Consider the following 24,560-nt stretch of genomic DNA (forward strand, 5'->3'; position numbering starts at 1 on the left):
TGAAATTGGACCAGCTGATCACGTTGGTCTTTTTCAGCTTTTAAATCCACAGCCCTTTGAGGTGGACCTTGTAGAAAGATAGGATTCTCCACAAAAGATATGGGGAGGAAGTACTTTCCAGACCTATTAAAATTTAAAGATGCAAAAGATATCAGGATGAGATCAGTGAACAGCTAATAGTTTTTTGATTTCTGATATTGGTAGGTAGATTGGAAACATTGCAGATGCCTAATTTGAAGAGTTTGTTCTTTGGCTGAGGTCTTGTAGGAGAACAGAGAAGTGTACAGATACTCTGTGCCCCAGATTATCCCCAACCAATGCCATTTGATACTTATTAATGCACTATCATAAGTAAACCCCAGCATAACACCCCAAAACAGCCATTTCCAGGCATTCAGGAAATGACTACTATTCATGGTAATAATGGCCCCCCCATTGAAAACCATTTTAAAAAGTCAGAACTGACTCAACATTTCTTCTCTTTACTTGTCTTTGTTTTCCTAAGTTGATTGTGAATTAAGAGGAGCAATTGTTCAGTAGCTGACCAAAGATTGCATAGGAATAAATGAACTTGTGACATTAGCTTTCAGAGAATCTCTACTCATTAGAGAACTATAAAACAATGATCAATTCTTTAGCATAAACTTTTAGAATTGTGTAAAGCACAATTTCTGGTAACAGAGCAGAAGATAGTATCTTAACAGTGGAAAAACTACTTTTCAATAAAGCTTTCAGGCACATGTTAATTAATAATTATATATACCTGGGTGAAAAAAGATAGCAATTGCCCTTGTAGAATAATTACACATGCCCCTTCCCAGATGATGGAATATAGGATTGTGAGTCTGCAGTTAGGAGGACTCTCAAACATCATCTAATTATATTATAGATAATGCAACTAAGTGGAAAGTTAAAGGACTTTCTCAGTATCACACAGGCAGGATTTGAACCCTGGTCCTCTAACTCCAGAGCCAGTACAAGATTATAGGGAAGAATATGATTCTGAAGAAACTTAGTTTTAATAGTAAAAATGAGAAGAAGATGGAAAGGGAAGGAGCTTACTAAAGCTGCTCATGTAGGTATAGCATAAGAATGATTGGAAAGGAAGAAATCAGTAGTTCACAGGAAAGACAGTAATACTTATGGCCTTGGATGACAGTGCACAAAAATGTAGAGTATGGGTAGTAAACAAAGTAAAATTTTTCTCTCCATCTCTTTTGTTCCAACTCTTTTTGAAATAATATTAAGGCAAGGGAAGAGATGTTGACTTCATTTCTTTTATTTCTGCTCCCTGAAGAGAATATCACCATTCTGTTTTCCATAGACACAAAAACAAACCAAAAAATCCTAAATTGTCTCAATTATAAATTGGTGCTAATAACCTGGGAGCCCATCATGGTCAGTCAGGGATGGTCTCTGTGTTTGCTATACTGCATTTTTAGAATTATTGATGATCCTAGGCTGGGGCATATACATTGATTTGTCTATCTTTGTAAGCATCCTAGTGGCCACTTGATTGAGTAATAAAAACAGAAGATCTTGGTAGTATCAGTACTAGCAAGAGGCATGGATTATGAGGAGAGAAGGTTCATGGATTGGGTTGTTACAGCCAGAATTTAAAAAAAAAAAAAAAGTCTGTCATGGGGTGACCTTTTTAGAGACTTTCCTTTCCATAAACCACTTTGCAAGATAGGCAAGTAAGAATAAAAAGATATTGAATTTGGCAACATCTTAGGTAAATGGTAAGATTTCTTACAGGCAACCAATGGAAAGTTATTGAAATCAATTACTGAAGAACTCTTTCTCTCAAAATAACCCTTAGTTTGGGAAAAAAGCCATCTTCAAAAATTCATCAGTACTTCAAGGATCTATAATTTCAATGATATGGTTACTTCCTTGTTCTGGTGCCCACAAGCCCTCAAGACATACAGTCTTCAAGATTTCCTTAGTAAAAAAAAATTCTTCAGCTTGTAGTGAGATCTCTTCAGAATAAACTAGAGTGGACCACAGTTTGGACCACTGTACAACAGACATATAATTTGTAATCAAACCATGTTCATCATCTTTTCATGTTAGTAGGCCCTAGAATAACTTGTACTCCATTGACATAAACTCTAGGAACCCTGATTTATCCTCACTCCTTGGTGAAGAATCACTCACCATGCAGCTTTAGTGGAACCAAATATACATAAATCTACATGTTCCACCAAATTGTCCTTTTATTGTATGGATTTCAAAAGAAGGACATTGTCTCCTAATTTCCCCTAGAAGTATAATTTTATTTTTTAATTTTTCCATATAAATATATAATAGAATATCAGCTTAGCATGTTCATGCTCTTCTAAAGATTATTCACTTTTTTGACAAGGATGAAGAATAGAAATTTAATCAAATGAGTGATATTACTCCTGTCTTTCTTCTTAAAAAAGTAATTTTGGTAGGTGAACCTCAGCATCTTTTAAAAAAATTTTTGTAAGTATGCCAACTTTGACTCTTAATAAGTGTCTTTATATTTGATAGTTAATCTGTTATGCCTGATTATATATTTTCTTATCTTGCTAGAAGGTTTCTCCAAAAATAAAGGAACTGAATACATTCCTCTTAAAAGAGGAATCTTCTTTTAAAAACAATTTGCTATTTAACACCTCACTTACCAGGCACTGTCAGAGAATGTACTATTTCATATAAGAGAATTTCAGAGTCAATATGACAGACATCAAGAACTAAAGCTTCTTTTTTCCCACCAACTTTTATTAAATTCTTTTTAAAATGTATTATACATTTCCCTGCCATCTGAAACAGAATAGACTAAATCTAATTCCATGATAGCCATGGATCATAGCTTGATAAAATTGCTTAATAAAAAAATGTTATCCTTTATTTTATTATGCCATAATATATTGTTACCCTCAGCAGGTACTGGTATACATAGAGGAAAAGACCTTACTTATATACTAAATGGCCCTAAACTGCTATGCTTCGCCAATTCTGTCTTCCTTTTCATTTTTGTGTCTGCTTTCTTATTGAGTATATCTGCTCCTAGGAGCACGTTTATGTCCTTTTACTTTTGTTTCCAATCCATCCAAATGAGGTGATAACTTTTGAGATCCTGGGTGAGATCCCAGTGATTTTTAAATTACATAAGCTTTATAGTGCCTATCTTGGCTTCTTAAAGCCTTGTCTCTTTACTTATTTCCAGATTCAAAGCTATGTTCTCAAGGCTGAAATCATTAGACACCTGACTTTAAATAGACTGTTCCCATATTTAATATGATAAAAACCCAGGAGTTACAGGGCCAAAATGAAACTACCCCCCTCCACCACCACCCCCCCGCCTTGTCTGGATCTATCATAATGAGAGCATTGTTTAATGCTAAAAAAAACTTACTCCATAAGACATTAGGTCAGATAATTTTGGAAAAATCTACCAGTGCAGGAGAAGCATTTCCTTTTTACTTTTGACCCTAATGAGTAGCAGACTATTTGTCTTTCCTTATGTTGTAGTGGTGTAAGAATGCCAATATTTTTCAATTCCAGCCATTGGGTATTACTGGGGAATGTTTACTCAGGGGCATTTAACCACCAAAAAGAATATATTTTATTTGCTGTTTGTCTGCAGTTTAAACCAGGTATCAAAGAGAAGTTGTATGTCCTCTAATGACTGTGGGCAGGGGGCCAACAAATATTTGCCTAAACTTGCTCAGTGGTAGCTGACTGCCGAATAGAGGAAATCATCAGCTGTTTGCTGCCACCTAAGATGCAGTTAATCATCTCTTCCAAAACTTTGCCTTATGAATGAGAGAAAGTTTAAATCCAATGAACAGTCTATTCAAAGCAATTTTGCTGTGAATTTTTCACTTGAGAAAGATTTTAGTGTTTTCAGTTGTTTGTGTTAAGTTGTGCCCCAGGAGTAACCCAAAGCAATCTGTAAAGCCCAAAGTACATCACATTGTGTGGGCCTCTCTCTTTCCTGTCCCTCCTTTTTTTTTTTTTTTTAATTAATACAGGTGAAATCAGGTTGAACCTACGTCAATGGTAGCCTTTAAAGAGAAAAAAAGTCACAGTAGGCCAAAGAAGCATCCTGAGAAGTGTTCTTTTGGGAGTGCTATAAGTAAAGGGAGACTATATTTCTGAAGCTTAGATAATGTAGTAGAAAGAGCCCTGGATTTGGAGGCTCAGGACTTGTATTCAAATCTCAACTCTAGGTTTAAATTTAAAACTAAATAAATTTTTTTAGTATTAACCTGCTTGGTAAATACAAGCCCTTTGCTTCTATCCTCTCGTCTCTGAAGCCTTTTCAAGGCCTGAAGGGTAATTTTCTTATGTTTTCTTACTGATTGAAAATTTTTGTTCCTCTAAGAAATCACTTAAGTTCAAAGGGGTATATGTTGTATGTGTTGGTATGTTTCTTTGTCATAAGATTTACTGAGGTTTGATCTAGAGACTGGCTGGAAGAGAAAGGCTAGTTGATACTAGTCTTTTTCTTTTCTCTTTTCCATTGGCAGAAGGACCTCCTACTGAGGAAACTACCTTTACCAATTGCATTTATTCTATATCTTACAGTCTTAAGAGCTCCCTCGAAATCTGAGTGGGTAAGTGATTTGCTTGCCAAGGATCAGATCAGGAGCTCAAATCAGAAATAGGCCTTAAATAGTCTTCCTGACTCTGAAGGCAGGTATCTATTCACTGGCTCAGCTTTGTTTTTTTAATTCTAAACTTAACAAATAGAAAATAAGATGAGTGTTTCTATAGTCAAAACAGAGCACAGAGCAGAAAAGCATTTTTAACTGAAGCTGCAAATCTTTATTACTCAAAGCTTGCTTATCTTAAGTGCATAATAAATTTAACATGGTTTATTCATTTACTTCTCTGTTTCTCCTACCAGCCTTCTGGTCTATTCTGTATATTTTTAAATGCTTCAATTTTTTTCTTAGGTTTTTTTTTCCCCCCATTTTATTAATCCTATCTACCCCTCTTTCCATATCCTCCAAATCCCTTTCTATGAGAGAAGGAAAAATTAAACCTTTTTATAAAAAATGCATTGTCAGGCAAAATGAATCCCAAAAATTCATGACTCATTCTATACCTTAATTTTGTCACTTTTCTTGTTAGAAGGTTGGACAATGGGTTTCATGAATCTTCTGTGATAATAGTTGGTCATTGCATTGGTGAGATTTTGTAAGTTATTCATAGCCAGTTTTCTTTTATGTTTTTCTTTTTTTGTTTTTGCCATTATATAAATTATTCTCCTGGTGCTGCTCACTTCACCTTTACTCTGCATCAATTCCATCATTATTATGTTGCAGTAATATTCCATTACATTCATATTATACCTGTAGCATTTTTATGTGTCTGTTAATAGTTTAGATTTCTTCCTTTCAGAACTACCTGTTCATATATTTGGATTACTTATTCATTATTCCTTTGTCCTTCAATATTTGAATTGGCTCCTTTTATATTTTGGGTAGTCTACCTTTATCAAAGAACCTTTCTACAGAGAGTTTTGGGTTTTTTTGCTTAACTATTGCTCTTTAATTTTTTTTTTTTTTATTTTTTTAAACCCTTAACTTCTGTGTATTGGCTCCTAGGTGGAAGAGTGGTAAGGGTGGGCAATGGGGGTCAAGTGACTTGCCCAGGGTCACACAGTTGGGAAGTGTCTGAGGCCGGATTTGAACCTAGGACCTCCCGTCTCTAGGCCTGGCTCTCTATCCACTGAGCTACCCAGCTGCCCCTTGCTCTTTAATTTTGAAAGAATTTATTTTGTTAGAGCAATAATTATTCCATACTATGTAATCAAAATTGACCATTTTATCTTCTTTAATTCTATTTGTCTTGTATTTGGTAATAAACTCTTCTCCTATCCACAGTTGCATTAAGAATTTTTTCTTCCCTTTGTCCTCTAATTTGTTTATGTTGTAGCCTTTCATCTACAACCTGTTTCCATTTGGAGCTTATCTTTTCGTGTATTGTAAGACTCCTCCTCTAAACCTAGTTTTTGCAATACTACTTTCTGGTTTTCTCAGAAGTTTTTGTAAATAGTTATTCTAGTTGTAACAGCAGGTCAGAAGGAGAAATAGACAATTGGGACTGCCTTGAAAATAACATATTAAACTTATGCACTCAAAAAGAAAAATTTAAGTAATAAAGATTTGCATTTTCAGCTATAAAACTGGCAGGTAAATAATAATGTTCATTCCCTCCAAGGAGTGCTGTTGGTAGGCAAGGACTAGGACAGGGAAAGAAACAGGCCTTAATCAATCACCAACCATCTAGGAGTAAACTGTTCCCAATCCTTACCTCCCATTTTCTCATCCCCATCCATCTCAACTCTACCCCACTAATGTCCCATTGTGACCTTTTTACCTCTTCCACTGTGCCTTCTGGAATTCCTGTTTTGTAGAATTCATGCTTCTCTTTGTCTTGGACCTCTTTATTATACTCCTTTGGATTTGCTTGCCTTCACTGAGCCTCAGTTTCTCCCAGGTAACTTTGTATTCTTGGCATCCTCTCCAATACTGGCTGGACCCCAACCCATCCACACCTTAATACCACAGCCCTGGAAGGGGAATAGAGCATTCTTTGCTGCTTCTTCCCTCCAGCAGGCCACTTGGTCTGTCAGGGCTTTCCTTAGGTTTTCTTGACATCATGAGGCTAGTGTTGAACTATGTAGACCAGCCATCATCATCCATCCCTTGCTCCTACAATCTAACCATTAGTACCATCTTTTTAGATAACATGTTTATTTAATTAGATCTTTTATATATTCCTTTGTGATTGCTTGCTTATAAATTTGATTCCTTCCAAAGTTTGTTCCTATACCCACCATAGGAACTCCATTACCTTCTGAGTGACACAGACTTTATAAAAGATGAGTCCTTTTAAAAAATAGTTTAACACTACCCACATTCAGAGGAAGAAATACAGGAGTAGAAACACAGAAGAAAAACAACTGCTTGGACACTTGGGTTGATGAGGACATGATTGGGGATGTAGACCTAAAAAGACCACACCCATGTAACTATCAATAATGTGTAAATAAGTCTTGACTGACCACACATAATAAAACCAGTGGAAATGCAAAAAAAAAAAAAAAAAAAAAAAAAAGTTTACAATAATTAAAGGAACTTTGCATTTTCTCAAAGACAATCCAGCTTGCTCCCCTCCTCTTGTTTATTTCTTGGCCCATCTCATTATTTATTTGCATTATCTTTTCAAAATGTATGTAGATGCGGGCGTAGGTGTAAATATACACTGATAGTGGAGTTTTATAGGTGATTTAATCAATCAGAAGTCATACATAACCTTGACAGTAGGCATTCTTTGTCCACTTGGTTTTCCCCTGTTGCTGTTCATTTTCAAAGGGGACCAGTGTAGTCACAGGTGTAGTCTTAACCTGCCTGTGAATTGTATTTAAGTGAAGCAGGCTTGCACAAAGCTGTCAGCCTCACTGTTTCCCAGAGGCATCAGAATCCAGTGGTCAGCATGACTGATGATGGCCCGGAATGCAGTGGATGATCTCGGCACCTTCGATGTCTGACCAAGCTCTAAGCACTCCCCAGTGCCTGCTTTAACTGCTATTGGAACAGCTCTTTCTCATCTTCCCATTCCACCAGAGGAAGACTTCACATGCTTAGGGGAGACCTTCCCCCTAATGCACTGACTGCTCAAGGCCTGTTTGTTACTCTCATTCACATCCACCCTGTCTTCTGAGGCACTTTTTCCAGAGTGTAGCTGTGCATGTGCTACTGTAGTTTCCTGGAGCCACATGTGAGAGGTGGGTGAAAAGTAAACACCAAAGATGGATGATCAACCCTGAACAGGGCTCAGCATGCCTCACACCAGAGATGCTAGTCCTCTCTGAGCATCCCATATACCCCTCTGTAGCCTACCTATGAATCTTAGGATATTCTGCAGTATTCTAGGGCTTAACGCAATCAGTACAAATTAACAGGAGCATCTGGTGTATCTCACTGTCTATAAGGAATCTATCTTCAACTTGAATTCTTCCCTGGACCACTTTCATTCACATCACAAACCTTTACCAAGCATAAATCTCAGTGTTGCATATCTCCCCTGATATGAATGCTCAGAAAGCTATTGCATAAAATTATCTCTGTGCTTTTATCTTTTAGGGTGTCTAGTGTGGTTTTTCCCATATTCATTGGAGACCCTTTGTTGAAAGAGAGCTTTTTAGGGTATATTTTGTTCTACTGAATCAAATGCATTTTTTTAGACAGCAGATAATAAATACTGCAAACTCATATTCTCTATGCCTTTCAGTGAATTGTAAGATTTTAAAGATGCGGCCCATAATGGGAAAAAAGTCAGCCTTTTCCCTTCTGATATTCTATTAGCTTTCAAGAAGGGACATTCACTTCCAGAGTTAGGTAATGGAGTAGGATTTTGTGAAGGAAATAAATATTTATATATGAAAAGTGTTCCTGTCAGTGGTGCCATCACTGACTTACAAAATTTTTATGATTGCCTTTCTCAGACCTCTCGTCATTCCTTTCAGAGATTCATGCCAATTCACAAAAATTATAGTTTGGGAATAGAAAGAGGTCTTGGAGACCATCTAGTCCAAACATAACTGAAAAATAATCCCTGCTACAACTCCACATATATACTGGAGGAGACAGATAGGTGGCTTATGAAATTGAGAGAAGCCAAAAGAGGTTGTGGGTTCAAATGTATCCTTTAGACACTTTCTACCCTTTTTACCCTGGGAAAGTCACTTAACCCCCATTGCCTAGCCCAATGATGGCAAACCTTTTAGGGACTGAGTACCCAAACTCCATCTTCACACCACATGTGAGCCCCTGCCTTACCCCAGACAGGGGAGGGAGGAGGCGCACCCACTGGGCTGCTGGGCAGAGAGGCGGGGGAGCAGCCCCTTCTGACACGCTGTAGCACACATGCCATAGGTTTGCCAACACAGGGCTAGCCCTTACTGCTCCTCTGCCTTAGAACCAATACACAGTATTCATTCTAAGATAGAAAGTAAGGATTTAAGAAAAAAAATACCCCATATTAATTCTAAGACAGAAAGTAAAGGTTAAAAAAAAAAACCATACTGATACACTTTACATATGCTTATCCAACTTCTATTGGAAGGCCTCCAGAAAGGAAGAACCAACTAACTCAAGACAATCCATTCCATTTTCAGACATCGATAGAAACTTGTGCTAACAGTAAGCCTAAATTTGCCCTTTTTGCAATTTCTATTCATTGCCTCTTTGTGGAAAGTAGAGCAAATCCAAACTCTCTTCTGCATGCCGGCCCTCAGGAACAGCCAGCACATGCCGCCCTCCCTTCTCTTTATCCATCAATGGACCAGCATTGATTTGGCACCTCTTATGGTTAACTGCTGGGCTAAGTCCTGAAAATCATCTTTACTCTTAGAGAGCGTACACTTTATCAAAGATCTTTGTTCCCTAGTTAATATCCACAAAGCTCCTTCCAGTGATGGTTACGTGACATGAACTCAGAGCCTTTCCCACCATTTGGTTGCTGCTCTCCAAACTAACTGATCAATGCCCTTCTTATTAAACACAAAACAAAATAAACAGACAAACAAAAGAAACCCTTATCTTCTATTTTAGAATTGATTCTTAATATGAGTTCTCAGGCAAAAGAGTGGTAAGGGCTAGCCACTGGGGGTTAAATCACATACCCAGGGTCACATAGCTAGGAAGTGTCAAAGGTCATATCTTAAAGCAGGGGTCGGCAACGTATGGCTCTCGAGCCATATCTGGCTCTTTTGAGGGCCAGATATGGCTCTTTCTGCAGGAGCCATAAAGTCAGCCACGGCACAGTAACTAACAGTTTACGCATGACATCATACGTCACGTGATACGTCACGTGATCCTTTTGGTACCCCAACTATCTTCTAAGCTAGAAGACTCCCTCATTGATATTGCTGTGCGAGACGAATCCTGGTCTTTAGTTCGGCTTGGTAGGTGTGCTGTGTGTTCCTCCTCCTGCCCTCCTTTTACTCTTTCCACACCTGTTACTGACATCTTGGGGTTCTGTATAGTGATTAATCACTTTTGTCTACATTCTCTACCTTTCTGCCTCTGATTTACATGGCTTTATCTCAGTGCATTCATGGGGTCTGCACTCCCTATTTGTGGGATTGTTATTGTTTTTAATTTTTCTACCTGCTTTTAAAGGGGAACTATATATAGTCAGATTACATCTTTACATATGCTTCATTAGTGAGAAGCATTTCTCCCCAGTAGTTGTTTCATTTGATACAGAATGATTGAGTAGGCAGCACTGATAAACACCTGTACCAGGAAATGTGTGTGATGTGTCCTGGCCAGTTTTCCATAAAAAGGTACCCTCCTCCCCCACTACTTACTAATGCCTGAACACAAGTCATGTTATTTTCTGTAATCTCCTGATCTCCTACTTAATTTATGTGGCCAAATGGCTTAACCAGCAGGCCAGCAGCTTTTTCTTCTGTTGGCTGACTTGAGAGAGGGAGAGGAAAAAGTATTCTTCCCTGAATTTTTCTCTCTTTATTTCAGCAATTTTCTTAGTGTAAAGGAGTTTTATATGTATGTGTGCAGTTATATCGGTACTATAGTGCCCCATTAAGTCTTCTTTTTTGATTAATAATCAAAATAATTTTGATTAATAATCAGCAAAACCATGCAGCACCAGAAGTCACATTAATGTACTTTGTCATTGGTTAGCACATAATAACATTATTAAAAATAGTTCAGAGACTTATTGTACTTTAAAAGTGTTGTTCTTACATAAAATGCACATATTTACTTGTATTCAGTGTTAAACATATTGTAAGGCTCTCACGAAATTACATTTTAAAAAATGTGGCGTTTATGGCTCTCACAGCCAAAAAGGTTGCAGACCCCTGTCTTAAAGCATGGTACCCAGTCACCTAATTCTTTTAGATTTGCCTGAGATACGCTCTCAGGTATATATTGCTTCTTCTCCAAATACTACTTAAAATGTTTTGCATAATACATGTATAACCCAGATCAAATTGCTTACCATTTCCAGGAGGAAGAGGAAGAGAGGGAGATGATGTGGATCTTAAAATTTTGGAAAAAATGTTGAAAATTGTTTTTACATGTAATTGGGAAAATAAAATATATTTGAATAAAAAATAAATAAAATATTACTTAAAGATTTAATTACCTGAAACTTCAATCTTTCAATCTTCTCCTTCATCTTTTAACTCATATAGCACCAAGCTGTTGTCAGGTTAATCTTCCTTCAGCATTATGTTCATATCACTTCCATGCTCAAAAACCTTTAATGGTTTCTTGATGTCTGGGGTCTAAACCATTATTTTTAAGGCCGTCTTGTCCTGACCCTATCCTGTCTAACCATCCTCATTTCTCGCTGTCCTCCAACTCAAAAGTCATGCTCCTTCCTTCTTCTTTGCATTTCCTCATGGTGCGGGTATTCTTAGTCCCCATTCTCCCCACGTCCCCAATGCCTGTTAACTTGAAGTGCTCGTTCTCCCTGTTTAAATGTGACCCATTCCTCAAGGCTTGCTTCATATCCTCTGCCTTCCCTGACAAGCTCTTGTTGATAGAAAGTAAACTCCTTAACCATAGATAGTGGTTCATTTTTGCCTTTATGTCCCAACACTAAGTGCAGTGTAGCATATACTAGATGCTTAATAAATGCAGTTGATAGCGTTATCCGTCTCTGTACTCCTCCGGAACTCATAATCCATATAACGCATTCTAAAACCAAATAATATGTTCCATTGTAATAATTTATTCATGGTCCATTTGTAGCTATTTGGTTGTTTATTATATGTTGGTGTTCTTTTTTTTTTCCCCCGTTTAGATCATAACAGGGAACAAGGAAGCTTCTTTTTGTTCCCACAACATCTGGTACAGTGCTGAGCCAATACTTAATATACTTGGTAATAGATTGGAAAACTATCTTAAAAGTTTATGAAAGAGTCAATAAGGAGTTTATGGTCATCACATTATTTTTGGTTTTGTGTTACGAGTTTAAATTATTTTTTCTTTATCATGCTTTTAGAATGCACGATGATTTTGTATATATTAGAAGCTATCTCTCTGATAATAACCATTCATCTCAGAATCAGAATGTCAGAGCTGGAGCTAACACCAGAAGTAATCTAGTCCAGCATCTTCCTGAATAATAACAAAAATAGCTCATTTTATATATGGCTTACTATGTCATTGGGCTAAAGACTTTATAATTGTTCCTCACAAAAACTCAGGAAGACAAATGTTATTATTATTTCCAGTACTCAGCTGGGAACATTTTGCAGATCAGAAAATTGAGACAACTAGGTAAATGACTTGCTCAGGATCACACAGCTAGTAAGTATCTAAGGTCAGATTTGAATTCAGTCTTCATATCTCTAACCCTGGCATTCTTATTAACTGCTCCACCTAGCTGCCAACTATAAGTGCATTTCCTCTACAATAGAAACTGCCAGAAAAATTACATTATAGACAAATTTACAAAATTATTCTTAACTATACTAGTGAATCAGAAATACTGTTAAAAATGATAAACTTTAATAATAATTAGTACCAAAACATCAAGAAACAAAAAGAGCAAACCATTAAAGCTGTTTGAGCATGGAAGAGTGATATCATTAACATAATGTTAAAGGAAGCTTGGGTATATAAGTTGGCTTGGTGTTATAAATGTTTAAAGATGAGAGAGACAACTGAGAGAGTGAAGTATCAGGTAATCAGGTCTTGAAGTAGTATTTTAGTAATGAGGTGGGAGAAGCAACAAAATATGAGAGTTTATCTCTGGCAGATTTGATAGAATGAGGTAACTGCATGCCACACTTTAAGATAAGGAAGAATTTGACAAAACACAAAGAATATTAGAGTACTGTGGTCAGGGAGAAGCAGATTTTACTAAATTCATTGTGAAGTAAAATCCTGTGGCATTGTACCCTTTCACATAGTAATTTATTCCTCAGGAAGACTTGTTTCCTTCCATTCATAAATTTAGAAGTTAGCTTTGAGGTCAAAACCACCTGGCCATCCCACACTGAAATGGAGTGACGCCACAATTATGTTATTGTTGGTTTATCCAGAGATGATGTTAGTAGGAGAAGCAGAGGTTTATTAAAATACTGTCCATTGTTCACTCTGCTCCCATTCCTTGGCACTAGAGGGAGCCAGAGGTTTTTCAGTAAACTCATGTCCCTTGGTATTTGCCTTTCTTTTTAAAGCTAATACTAAGAGAATGTTTATTAGTGATCTTTTTCTGGCTAAAAAATCTAGTATGTTCCAGAACACTTTTGTTGATGGACAGAATAAGAAGTGGCATACGCTGTCATTGTCTATAAAAAGCTTACTGACTTTGGAGGCAAGAACAGACTTCACAAAACAATTGAGAGACCAGTAAAAGGAAATATGTAGTTGTGTGCTCAATGCTGTGATATAAATGATTAAGGTGTATAATAACTAAGGAGCTCAGAAAATGCAGGTATCATTGTGGGCAACATTTATTAAGTACCTGCCATCCCAGGCAATGTGCTAAGTATCAAGGAAACAAATACAGAAAAGAAAGACATCCCTGCAGCTTATCATCTAATAGGGGAAGGCAGCGCACAAAAGAAAGGAAGAGAAGGGATCTGGCCTAGGAACACAATGCAAAAGTCCCAGGGCAGGTAAGAAAAGTTGGCTAGTCTGAGCTGCCTCCTCAGGTGGAGGTTTTTGGAGGAGCTCATCTTTTCTGCCCTCCAATAAGAGAGGCAAGGGGTTCTATTGAGGTGTAAGCACAACACCTGATACAATCTTCAGTTTTATGAGGTTGCTGTTAATAAAGTTCCAAGGGACATGATGAAGAGGCCAAGAAGGTAGGAATGGTAGGAATATTCAAAGAAAGCTTCACAGAGGAAAGTGATATGATATATTTATTTTTAAAACCCTAAAAACTATGTTAGTGGAAGGATTCTGTCTTAATATAATAAAAACTTTTGATTATCATTATATATAACAGAAAAATTAGAGTGACTTTTGCTAAAAAGAGAGGTAAAGAAGAGTATTTACTATTTGGAAATTTGCTTTTTTTTTGACATTAAGTGAAGAAAAAATAAAGCAATAAGCATTGATGAAGAGGTTAAAAATGTCTCTACTTATAAAACTTAGGTGTTCAATTTTAAAAACCTAATAGAGTGACCAAAAATTAGACAAAATCTGACTTCAATAGGATAGGACAGTGGTGGGCAAACTTTTTGAAGAGGGGGGCCAAAGCAAAGGAAATGCTCATCTGTCAGTCTGTTTCTAAGGCAACTCTTTCAAAGTTTAATCGAATTGTATCCTGCTCATTGTATTTGTCAGATTAGTAATAATGTCGCACAGCCAGATAGAACATTTCAGGGGGCTGCATCTGGCCCGTGGGCTGTAGTTTACCCATCACTGGGATAGGATGATTTAAGATAAACCCACAAAAATTATCAGCATGTCTTTATATAATTAATAGCAAAATTAGATAATAATAAAAATAGATTAAAAATTATCTGAACCGAAGTATAGTAAAAACGACAAAATTTAGCACATATTTGAACCCTAATTTACTGAGTCCTAAAAATTCTGATTTTTATCATCCTCTCCCACCTTTTACACTAGTCTCCTCCCATCACTGTGAATAAAAATTTCATTAACTAATGATCAGCCTATTAATTGGTGATGAGCCTCGTCATGCTTAGGTTGCTTCTTAGACAGTAGGTGGCACCCTTCTTAGTAATTATACTTGCAAACCATGCAAATGCTTTTAAAAAGGAGCTCTAGGGGTGGTCATTTCAGGCATGTTGATGGAGCAAAAAGAAAGTTCTTTAGTCAGCATCTAGCACACAGTGATAGGCACACAGGTGACACAGCAACTCCATGGAGAATGAATTAAAATTTCCCTGCATTCAGTTCTACTGATGTCTTTCTCTAGTACTTCATTGTGTTCTGGAGATGACCATGGTTTCTTTCATGCAATGCTCTTGTGCAAGCTGGGGCCCAAAATTAGAAAGGACTTCAAATAGGAATCTGGTGATAGACTCTGTCTCCAACAGTCAGCCTGACTGAATGTTTAAAAGGCCCATCACAAAACTGGTTGCTGGCGATTAATTTTTAAGCTATGTCAACTCTTTAGTATCATTTTTGTTTTGATATTTAAATTGATTCCTTTACCCTTAGTACACAGTCATTTTTCCAAATACTGTCCTGCCTTCTCCACCCTGAGCGCCTCCCTTGTAATCGTGGAAAACAGTGCAGCAACTCTGATAACAAAATGACTAAATCTGGCAGCATTTTCAATATTCCACTCCAGTGGCCATATTAGTATTGATAAGCAGATACCACTTCTAAAATACTTATAGATATTGCAGAGGAAGAAGAAGGAAGTCGAAAATTTTGTGAACAACATGAGAATGTTCTCCAAATGAAGTCAGCGCAGGCTTGGATACTTATGGACTTACATTGCCAAAATGGGCTTATTTCATTCACTACCTAAATTAGGGCTATAATTATTGTGGGTACTCTTTCTGCTGGTACAGATCGCAACCCATCCTCCTCTTCTCATTCTCTGTTTATTATTTATAACTTCACATAAGTCTCCTGTAGCAGTAAACCCAGTGTACTGGGCATTTTTTCCCTAGGTTTTGATATTGCATGGGTATTAGTGGAGCACGTCGGCTATTTATTATCTATCCATTGTCCTTTGGGTAATTGGAAACTTTGGCGTCTATGATATTCTATGACTTGAAGCCACTCAAGATCACAGCAAAGACATTGATATTTAAGTGAAAAGTTTTGTGTAATTAAGAGCATTATGAAATGTCACCAAAGCTATCCAGCTTATACTTCTCTTCATTTCTGAGGCCAGTTCACCATCTGTTAAGTCTGTCCCAGACATCGTACTGATAGACTAGCATTATGGGTTGTCCACATAACTAACCATCTGTCATAATCTGGGCAATAGCCATGATTAATCTACTTAGCTGTTCTCATGCAGAAAGTTAAGCCAAATTTGAATCATCCTGGCTCTTATTTAGGAGACTCTTCAGTGTCCTTGAGATTGCTGCAATTGGCACAATATAATCTGCTGCAAGGAACAGTCGTTAAGATTTCTCCATCTATTGGGAATCCCCTTTTATTTGTACTCAGCTTTGGACATTCTCCATGATGGTAGCAAACATGCTTGGTGGGGAGGGGCATATATGCTTCCCTGTTTTATGCTTGGCAATAATTATCAGTGGGCTGTGGAACAAAGTAATCTCTGTTGTGAAATCTTTTCAAGGAATCTTTGATAAGTTCAACACATTCCAGGGATAGGAGGAGGAAGTGTCTTGGAGATGAGTCTTTTAGGCAGCCTTTTGCCTTATTAGATCAAATGCTTTTTATATAGTTAAGAAATAATAAACACAGCAGAAGCTTGCATTCTCTCAACTTTTAATCAGTTGTGTAACCACGAAGATATGGTCTGCAATAGGATATTATGGATGTTTGCTTATTCCATTTTCATTCTTTCAGCAAGAATACTCTCAAATAATATGCAGGTTTTGTAGAACTCAGAAGTTAGGTGTATGAAGCCATTGTTATCCTCTCAGTCATTTTGGAGACTGTTAATAAGAATATTTTTTCTAAGTATTTATATCCTATCCTTTCAAATAACTTCATAATTGATTCCTCAAAATTCTCTCAAATTTGTGTTACATATAGGCCTCCTGGCCAAATATTTGGTTTAAAGAAGCTGTGCTTTCCATCTTTCTCTTCTGTTGTGTCCTTTCAACTTTCTCATCTAGAACATCAGGACCTATATGGTTATAGTTCAAATAGAGGGAATCTATTTTCATTGGTGTAAAAGGGTTGTAAAAGTGATAGGGGTTTTCTATTTTTCCTCCTTTTCTTGACCTTCATTTTCATCCCTTAAAGCTTTCAGAATACTTTTGAGTTACTTTCTGTAATGTCCTATCCCCTTTCTACTACTGAAAGATGTTTTTAAATGTAATTTAATTTAATTTTTTACCAATTACATGTAATAACAAATCGCCATGTAAATTTTACAAAGTTATATGATTCTTCTCTTCCCCATCCTGGAACTGGCAAACAATTCAATCTGGGTTATACATGTATCATCAAAACATATTTACAGGGGGCAGCTGGGTAGCTCAGTGGATTGAGAGCCAGGCCTAGAGACGGGAGGTCCTAGGTTCAAATCTGGCCTCAGATACTTCCCAGCTGTGTGACCCTGGGCAAGTCACTTGACCCCCATTGCCTACCCTTACCACTCTTCTGCCTTGGAGCCAATACACAGTATTGACTCCAAGATGGAAGGTAAGGGTTTTAAAAAAATATATATTTACATATTATTCATTTTTGTAAGTGATTAATCTAAAACCAAAACCCCAAAATATATACCCAAATAAATGAGTTAAAAATTATATGCTTTCATCTGCATTCTTGCTGCAACAGTTCTTTCTCTGTAGGTGGATAATATTCTTTGTCATAAGTCCCTCAGAATTGTTCTGGATTATTGTATTGAAAACAGTAGCTAAGTCTCTTAGAGTTGATCATCCTACAATATTGCTGTTACTGTATACAGTGTTTTCCTGGTTCTGCTTATTTTACTCTGCCATCAGTTCATTTAGGTCTTTCCAGCTCTAAAATGTGTTTTTGAAGTAATAATGGCCAGTCTTTTATAATCCTCTTCCAGATCAAACAAGATTTTGAATGTGTTTATTATTTTTATAAACTGGTGTTTCCTTTTGCAATGTCTTTACTAAGCAAAAATATCATTTGGTCATTTGTGGAATCAGTTTCAGGGGTTTTTTATCTTGCTTGTTGTGGCTTTACTTTGGTTGAACTGCTACCGGATATGAGTCTGTTGATGTCTTTTCTTTTATGTTTCCTCTTTCTCAATATCATTACCTTATTTGAATAGGCCAGATTAAACTTTCTAAGATTGCATGTGGTTTCTGTTTGTCTTTATATTTTTCATCTAATTTTATGTTCATTTTTACTTTTGACCTAATTAGTTATTTTTCTGATCACCTGCACTTAGAGAGCTGATGTTAAAATGGTTACTACACCATTAACCAGTCTCTCAAGAAAAAGTTAATTCCAGTTTTGTTCACCACCATATCCAGCATTTTCTTTCTCTTTTCTTAATAAAAGTATTATTTTCATTTAGACAAGAGGCTTCCAAATAGTCTGCAAATCTTTGACTTCTTGTTTCCTAATCTCAAACCATATTTTCCAATATAATATTTATTTTCTTTTGGAGCTATCCATACCTTTGTTTGGAATTCATCAATTATCATCTGATTTTGTTTAGAAGAGTTTGTCAAATTTTTTGTCAAATTTCTCTACCTCCCTATCTTTTGCCATGCATATTTGTGTTCATGCTGAAGTTCACTTCATGGTAATCTTTTTTACTTATACTTGTGAGCACTAAAAGAAAAAAATGAGCATATGTTTTATGGATATTTTTTTTCTTAACTTTTGGGCACAAAATGAAAAACCTTGAAGGTTATTTGCCTCTAAAAAGAACCCATGAGTCATCTTTCCATTTAGTTGCAACATCTTTATTTCTTCTTGGTTTAATTTATAGCAAGAAAGTCAGTATGGATGGTTCAGTTCCTTCCAGAAGAATGAATGCTAGTTTTGTTGGTCATAATTTCACAGTTAGAATACCAACAGTTAAATTTGTATTTATAGATGACTTTAGAAAACTGGAGGGAGGAAGAGAGCTGTATGATTCTGAGTACCTTTGACTCATTTCCATCATTCTGATACCATCACTATAGAAATAGAAGAGGGCAGCATGGAGCTGAGTTTTTGTGCTTTTTTGTACAGTTTTGGAATACTTTCTTAAACTTTTCCTTGTTAGGTTAAGAAATTGGCTAAGAAATTCATCACTTAATGGACAGCTTACTAATGACCTTTAAACTTAGCTAAGCTAGTCCTAGTAGAGAAGAGCTTAGAATTGATGAAACTATACTCAGTTCCTAGCTTGCTAGAACCTACCTGAGCTTATTACATTACTTTGGCATAGCCTTTGAGTACCCAGTATGACCTACATGTCGCTATGAGTTATCAGACAAGATTTTCTTGGAAAAAGAATGAAGCAAATGAGAAATTGGTGTTGACTGTATTCAGCTAAAAGGAGGGATGGTAGTCTGAGACAGCAGAAACAACACTGGGTTTGGACTCACTATTTCTGTGAGCTTGTGTAAGTTACTTTGCTACTCTGGGCCTCAGTTCTCTTATCTGTAAAATGGATACACAAGGTCCCAGTTAGCTCAAAATCAATGATTCTTTTTTTTTAACCCTTACCTTCTGTCTTGGAGTCAATGTGTATTGACTCCAGGGCAGAAGAGTGGTAAGGGCTAGGGCTAGGGCTAAGCAATGGGGGTCAAGTGACTTGCCCAAGGTCACACAGCTGGGAAGTGTCTGAAGTCAGATTTGAACCTAGGACCTCCCATCTCTAGGTCTAGCACTCAATCCACTGAGCTACCCAGCTGCCCCCCAAAATCAATGATTCTGAGACAACCCACTAATTAGTCGATTAGTATGCTTGTACTATAAGTAATTAGCCAGACTGAGAAGTGGAAATGGGACTAAATTGCTTTTAGGATGCTGTGTAGTGCTTTCATCTACAGTCTTTTTATTACTGTGACAGCTTACTTCTTTTAACACCAATATTCTACTAGTGATGCTATATAATTATAAATTATGGAACACTATGGTTTCAGTATTAAAATGGCAAAATGGGAAATAATGGATAGTGGAATATAATATAGAGTTGTTCTAAAAGCCTAGAAATCTTGAGTTCAGGTCTTGCCTTTAACACATACCATCTGTGATGATGTCACTTAATCCCTCAACAATACTTTAAGCAATACTTGGGACTACAAGTTATTGGTAGAGAGAGTTTCCTTATGTGGGACTTCCCTGTTTCTGTGCAAACAGGACAGGTCCCAGTCCCTGTCCCTAACAAGACCCATGAAAAACACATGGTGTATATAAACAAATCATGACATGAAACCAACAACAGTTAGAGAGAAACCACACAAGAGGCATTACTGTAGATGCATATGACCCGAGACAGAGGTAGCCTGGTTGTGGATAGAAAATGAGAGACAGCTGGACAGCTTTATTTGGTTTCCCTCCAATCATTCAAAGAGCCAGCGAAAGGCCTCCAGTATGTTTGTTAAATTTATGAAATGATATGGACAAGAACCACATGCAAGGATGAGAAAGTATGGAATGGCTCTGATTTATACCAGAGAAAACCACACATCCAGTCAAGTCAGAGAAAGGTTTGAAAATTTTGCTTCTAAGGTTTTAAGTCTTTGCACACTAACATTCTGCTACCTAGGATCACGGGTATAGAGCAGGAAGGGATCTTAGAAGCCATCATGTCTGAACCCCTTTATTTTATACCTGAGGAAACCATAGCACGAGGATGTTAAGGGGCTCCCAGGGGGCCACACAGGTAGGAAATATCTAAAACAGGATCTGAACTCAGGTATTCCTAACTCCAGATCCAGCATTCTCTCTACTTTGGAATGTGATTTATCAAAGTTCATGAACGTCCTGAAAAGTATAATTGAAATTTGAATCCAAGTCCTCCAATTCCAAATCCACTATTTTTCTACTGCACCATGCCTATATTCACTTATGTCCCATGGGGGGAAAAAATAGAATTTTCTGGCATTAAGAATGTGTGCACATAGTGAAATTAATATTAAAAAGTATGCTTCATTAGGACACCTTGCATGTTTCTCCCTCATTAACTACCCAATTATTTACCCTTAGTCCTGAATCTGGACACCACTATATTAGGAGATTTCTTTTGAGAATTTTTTACGCTTTTTAGGGTCAGATGCCATAAAACGTTACTGGAATAACATTGTGAATTTATTTTATCCTATTTAGAGTAAGCATTGTTCATTCCAATAATTTTTCTGGGGACATTTTGCCAAAATGTTCTCTAATTTTTTTAAAATTCTGAACTTAATGAGACAGAGACAGAGAGAGATCAGATGTGAACTAATCAGAATCAGTATTTAGAATCGCAGAGAGGTCCAGAACAGTAGGAAAAGATCTACCACAAACTTATTTAAATAAATTAAAGGTAGCTGAATTCTCAAGTTAAAATGCTGCCTGGTCATCAAAAAAGTTAGCAGCAACCATGAAAATATCATGCAGTATTGATCAAAAATGTAATTATAATCTATGGTTATAAATGCATTTTTCTATGTAGAAAGGGGAAATTCAAAAGTGATTAGTTTTATTTTATAGCAGAAATAAAAGGACATCATTATCTAATAAGTTTCTTTGGAATTACACTAATGTGAACACTACCTTTACTTTAACATTTGAGGCAATTAAGAGTGATTGATGGGGGCAGCTGGGTAGCTCAGTGGATTGAGAGTCAGGCCTAGAGACAGGAGGTCCTAGGTTCAAATCTGGCCTCAGTTGCTTCCCAGCTGTGTGACCCTGGGCAAGTCACTTGACCCCCATTGCCCACCCTTACCATTCTTCCACCTAGAAGCCAATACACAGAAGTTAAGGGTTTAAAAAAATTTTTTTTTTAAAAAAAGAGTGATTGATAACTAGGTTTGATTTAAGAATTCATAATAAAAATGTCTCAAACCTAAAGTAACTAAAAAAGAAAAAAAGACTATTGTTGACTTCCTACTCATGTAAAAACAATAGATTAAACCCAAACTTTAGGTTTCCCATGACATACATCCCCATTTTTGTGGTTATGTTATACAGTGACTGTAACTAACATGTATTTGTCACTATTAAGTCAAGCTTTCAATGAATGAGCCAACTTGGATCACTTTTGTGGAGTTTTCTATTAGAAAGCTCTCTTTTAGAGTTCTTAAATCTGATGAAGCTTAGGGATGAAGGGAAGAAAGGAGAAAAAATTCCAAGAGTTTTTGGTATTTGTGGGGAAAGGGGAATTAAAACATAAACATAGAGCTCTCTGTGTTTACTAATATGTAAAGTATCATATTCTAGACAATTTTTGTGGCCTGGACTGTTTGTACTGTACACATTTTCCAGACAGAAAAAAATAAAAGAATTTCTCTAGTTGTTTCAGTTAGTAGCTTTACTTTTAGAACCATTCCTTTCTCTTTGGTGCTAAGACTCATTACTGCATGACCTACCTACCAAAGTAACATCATTTGTGGGTCTACAAAGTGCTTTCTTCATCAATCAACCAGTCGATCCATAAGCAGTTATTAAGCTTATACTATGTTCCCAGCACTGTGCTAAGTACTGAGAATATGCAAACACAAGGACTGTAACCTTTTAATAAAGGGGGCAAGTACAGATAAAAAAATTCATACAGCATTAAAATTAAAAGTGAATACACACACAAAGCAATTCAGTATAAAATACTACAGGAAGGAAGATACTAGCTCTTGAGGAAACTAAATTCATGCAGAAGATAGTGCTTGAGCAGTGTTTTCAAGGAAAAGAGGGACTCTCTGATGTGGAGGCAAGGAGAGGGCATTCCAGGCAGCACCAGGGGCCTGTCAAAGGTGTAGAAATAGGAGATAGACTGCTGTGAGTGAGGAACTGAGAAAAAGCCAATTTGGTTGGATCACAGATGTCATAAGGCGGACTAATATCCAATAAATCTGCAAGTATAGGTTAAGGCCAGGCTATGTATAACTAGCAAAGCTAAACAGAGATCCTATTTTATCCTAGAGGCAATAGGAAGCCTCTGGAATTGATTAAGGAAGGGAGCACCATGGTCAGATCTGTGTTTAAAGGAAATTACTTTGGCAGCAGTGTAGAGCTTGGGCTGGAGTGGTGAGAGTTTTGATGCAGGGAGACAAATAGGAAGCTGCTGCAATAATCTAGACGAGAGGCGATGAGGGCCGGAACCAAGGTAGTTGCTATGTTAGTGGAGGAGAAGAGAATAAGCATTTATGTAGCACCTACTATATGCCAGGCACTCCTCACAACCAGTCCTCTAAGGTAAGTGCTATTAGCTTAGAGAGGAAGGATTGGATGCAAGAGATGTCACAATGAGAAAGAGTCAGGAGTCAAGGATAATGCAAAGTTTATGAACCTGAGAAACTGGAAGGATGGTGAACCCTTAATAGAACCAGAGAAATTCTATTCAGTGAACCACATAACCCAAATTTACCTTATGACAAAATAGCTCTAATATGCCGAAATTCTGTTCTTGTACCCTGATACAATACAAATACTTTAAAGGAACATGATCCTGTTTTTTCTCCTACAAAATTATCCAAGAAAATCATGAAGGAATTATTATTGCTATTAATATTGTATTTTTAAATTAAAATTTATACTTTTATTAATGTTTTGAACTGAATCATGGAATCAAATTAATAATATGGGTCTAGAATATGACATAAAACTTTAAAGGTTTTCATTTGTATAAAAATATATTCGTCTTTTGATAGTTGGTTGTAAAGGAGTATACAAAATGATGCTGGAGGGATGAATATCATTGTGGAATTTTTTTCTATTTTCTTTTAAAATATTGTTATCTTTTTTTAAATCTTTCATCTTATAATCAACAATGTGTACTGGTTCTAAGGCAGAAGAATGGTAAGGGCTAGACTGTGGTGTTTTAAGTAATTTGTCCAGAGTCATATAGCTAGGAAGTATATGGGACCACATTTGGATCCAGGACCTCTCATCTCTATACCTGGCTTTCAATCCACTGAACCATCTAGCTGCCCCTTTACCTTTTTTTTTATTTTTAACATCCCTTATATTTCCAAACATCTTCTCTTTTCCCCCTTTACCCTCCCACACCTTATAAAAAAGAATAAAAAAGATGGAGAGGAAATATTCAACAAAACCAACCAGAATGTTGAAAAAGCCTTGCACCAAATGCAGCATTTCATACCCATAGTCCCCGACCTGTACAAAGAAACAGGGTAGATATCTCTTCTTTGGGGGCCAAGCTTGGTTATTATAATTTCATAGCCTTTGGTTTTAGTTCTATTGTTCTTTCCCTTAGATCGAAATAGTCATTATGTTAATTGTTTTCCTGCTTTTTCTTGTTCCACTCTACATAAATAACATGTATCTTTTTATGCTTCTTTATATTCTTCATAATCACCATTTCTTACAAACCTACTATTACAAAACAACATAGCATTGCATTCGTGTCACCAAACTTATTTATCCATTTGATAAATATCAAATATCCAGTTGAGGAGGCATCATTTTATTTCTAGTTCTTGGCTACTATAAAAAGTACACCTAAAATATTATGATGTATATGGGGGCCTTTCTTTTTATCATTGATCTCTTTTGGTTAATCCCTCATGAGAAGATCTCTGGGTCAAAGGGTATGATCATTTTAATCACTTTCTTAGTTTTATTCCAACTTTCTCTCCAGAACAACTGGACCAATCTAATGGTTCACCCAGAGATCATTAAGGTGTCAGTCTTTCCACAACTTCTTCAACATTATTATTCCTGTCTTTTATCATCTTTGGCACTTTGTTCTGTGTGAAGGGAAATCTCAGAATTTTTGTTTTGTTTTGAAAATAATATTTCATTTTTCTCTTC

General features: G+C 36.6%; 1 protein-coding gene across 1 annotated transcript in view; it reads left to right on the plus strand.

The window, feature by feature from the left end:
- Nucleotides 1-24,560, plus strand: part of NT5DC1 (5'-nucleotidase domain containing 1) — a 246,551-nt gene that overhangs the window by 151,149 nt on the left and 70,842 nt on the right. The gene's annotated exons all lie outside the window — the stretch shown is intronic.

Source organism: Gracilinanus agilis, chromosome 4, assembly GCF_016433145.1.
Source record: "Gracilinanus agilis isolate LMUSP501 chromosome 4, AgileGrace, whole genome shotgun sequence".
NCBI lineage: Eukaryota > Metazoa > Chordata > Mammalia > Didelphimorphia > Didelphidae > Gracilinanus > Gracilinanus agilis.